Source organism: Mus caroli, chromosome 3 (genome assembly GCF_900094665.2).
Source record: "Mus caroli chromosome 3, CAROLI_EIJ_v1.1, whole genome shotgun sequence".
NCBI lineage: Eukaryota > Metazoa > Chordata > Mammalia > Rodentia > Muridae > Mus > Mus caroli.
Window position 1 is genome coordinate 120809493 of NC_034572.1, and position 3549 is coordinate 120813041.

A 3549-nucleotide genomic window follows, 5' to 3' on the forward strand; every position below is an offset into this window, starting at 1 on the left:
CAAATCCCAGCAACCACATGGTGGCTCACAACCATCCATAACGAGATCTGACTCCCTCTTCTGGAGTGTCTGAAGATAGCTACAGTGTACTTACACATAATAAATAAATAAATCTAAAAAAAAAAAAAAAAGAAAGTACAGGGTCCTAGAGAGCATGACCATTAGTAGCTACTGAACCCAAACCTCAGACAAACTCCACGACTTCACTGAGAATTGGTGTGGTCCTGTTTTCAATATTAATTACAGCAGTTGTCAGCATGTGACTTTCAGACTTGAAGCAGATCAAATAATGTTAGACCAATGTCAGCTCTTTCAGGTGGCAGACTAACAACAGGGAGTGATAAGTGACTTCCTGCAAGCAAGAACTGCACAGAAAGGATCAGAAGGAATACTGAAACACTCTAAGGAATAATAAAGAAAAGGAAAGAGGTCTAGGGTATATAGCTCAGTGTTCTTGCATATACTGGCCCTACATACATACACAAGCAATAGTCACTTAGTGGGTTCACATAGTCTTAATACTTTTTATAAGGCAGAAAAGCTAGTGCATATCTTAGAATATTTCACACAAAAAGATCAATCTTAAAATATTTTGGAACTTCTAAAGTACACAGTTAGATATTCTCACCAACCATTTGATAATTCACCCATTTACTACATTTAAATTAAGCCCAATATCTAAAGAGCTTAAGTTCTAGTGGGGAGTACATATCTAGACACAGTGGTAGCAGTGGAGTGTGATTCTGGGGACACGGTAGGTTTTTAGTAAATATTGTCGGGCTTGGAATATTCTCTAAATATAGAGTGATTACCACGTTGTATTATTCAGGGTTCTCTAGAGAAACAAAACTTACAGAATGAATATTTGATACAAATGACTCATCTAGAAAAGGTGCTTGCTTCTAAGACAGATGACGATATTGATATTAGTTTTATCCTTGAGGTGCACAAGATGGAAGGAGAAAATCCTGAAAGCTGTCTCCAACTTCCACACACCCACCAGGGCATGCATATGCCCACACAAACAGACTCACATGAAAATAAATCAAGAAATAACCTCTCGTCAAGGGAATATTTCTTTGCCTCAGATGGAGACTGTTACAGAAAATCACAACCAATCAAAATTCAGAGGACAAGAAGTCATGTGGTACCTAGCCCCACCTGATACACCCACAGTTCAACCTCTATACCTAAGGCTCAGGGTCAATGCAGAAGAGGGAGCAGAAAGATTGAGAGGAACGGGAGGGGGGCGGGGGTGGGGAGGGGGGAGGTTGGTATAAGACTTGTCTCCTAGAAATGCAAGAGAAGCTATAGCTCATCAACATGGCTGCCAAAATAAGACCTGAACAACCAGTGGACATGTTATCACAGAAGGGCTAACATGAAACTCTCAAGGTTCAACTCTAGGCAAAGACCTACAGGCAACAGTGGGAACCTGAGAAAGGGAGAAATAGGCTTCCCTGGGGAAACCCAACCCCCCAATGTCCAGTGCTAATTGGTCTGCCCTGAAGTCCTGTGTATATCAGTAGCATTATATGGACTGAGAAGTTCTCTCTCTCTCTCTCTCTCTCTCTCTCTCTCTCTCTCTCTCTCTCTCTCTCTCTGTGTGTGTGTGTGTGTGTGTTTACAACTGGACAGAAGGAAGCCCCAGCCTCTGACCAGTGAGCTCAGAGAGCTCTTTTCATTCAATGCCTTAACCCAGTTTTGCAGCTTGTGATGGGAGTCTATGCTAATGAACTTAATCAGATGAGACAGATATTAGCATCAAGCACACTTTACAGTGGAAACTGGAGTGAAAGTTGAAGTCTGCACTATGCAATATCTTGGGCAAGAATAGCACATGTGGCAATCGAGTGCCTGAAATGTATCCAAATTGAGATTACCGTGTAAAACACACCGCAAAGCCACTATGAAGAAGAGAATGAATTACCTCGTTAGTCTTGGCTTACATTAATTACCTGTTGGGATATTTTTGATATATTGACTTAAGTGGAATGCAATCACTGACCCCCTCCCCCTTTGCTTTTTCCAGTGCTTGGGAATCCCAACCAGGCCCTGACAAGTGCGGTACCTCTGACCTATGCCTCTACCCTCAGAATCCTTTTATGCCTCCAGAATCCTTCCCTGGTTTCTTTTAGTGTTCTTTTTAACCTGGCTACTCAAGAATTTAAACTTCTCTATGTATAGGGAGCCAAGGAAGTCTTTAGTGAATGTGTAAAACTGACTTGGGCATGACCATATCAAGGACTCAGAACTGCTAAGTCTTTCCCCTAGAGTGAGGCTCAGAGGGAGGGCAAATGCTTTCTCTGATCCACAGGTGAGTGTTTTCTGGGTTTGTGTGTCAGTCAGGATTTCTACTGCTTCAGGGAAAACACCATGACCAAAAACCAAGCTGGGGAGGAAAGGGTTTATTTAACTTATACTCCCACATTGCTGTCCATCATCAAAGGAAGTCAGGACAAAGGCAGGGAAGGATTCTGGAGGCAGGAGCTGATGCATAGGCTATAGAGGGGTGCTACAATGCTGGCTTACTTCACATGGCTTGCTCAGCCTGCTTTCTTACAGACTCCAGGAAAACCAGCCCGAAAGCCACAATGAGCTGAGTCCTCCCACAAGGATGTCTGATTAAGAAAAGGCCTTACAACTGGATCTCATGGAGGCATTTTTTTCAACTGAGGCTCCATCCTCTCTCACAACTCTAGCTTGTATCAGGTTGGCATAAAAGCAGCCAGGACACTGTGCAAACCCCAGCAAGTACAACTTCTGCTCCTAGGTGTTCACAGCCTGAGACCGCTGCCTGCAGAGACCTCCAACTGAGCCTGGCTATGTCCCCCTTCTGCTCCCTTCCCTGTGCTGTGCATAATGAATGTGCTGTGGCTCCATCTGAGCATGAACAGCTCACTTTAGGGCATCTTTCTTCCTTCCATTGCTAGCCCAAGTCTGGGGTCTGGGACCCAAGCTCTCCTGGCTAAACACATTATGCTTCTGTGGGATGGAGGAGCCTGTTTGTCTAGCTGCTTCAGGTCACCTTCCTAGTGTCAGAGGCAGGATGAAAGCCAAGTGGTCACAGGATATCTGTATCGCCAATTAATGCGAATTAGTAATTAAGAGATTTTAATAAGGCAACCAGCCAAAATACAACCAATCAACATCTCCATCATTTGTCTTGTCCTGTACATTAAGATGCCTTGCAATCTGGTGCATCTCAGTGTGGTGGTGATTCCTGCAGTTCAGCCAACCACACTGTACTACTTGGAAACCGTGAAGTTGAAAGTTGAGGTTAAAAGGAAATGAACTTGGTGTATCCCTATTATAAGTATCTGAGATGCTTCAGAGAGAAGAATACACTGTTGTGCTCAGCAGGTAAAGGTGCTTACGGCCCAGGCTGATAACCTGGGTTCCATTCCCAGGACCTACACAGAAGGAGAAAGCCAATTCCCATCAGGCTATGCTCCAACCACCATGTGCTCACCTCCCCTTACCTAATAAATAAGCATTAGACATCTTTTAATTAATTATTCTACATTTTATTTCTTTTTTTTTTTTTTT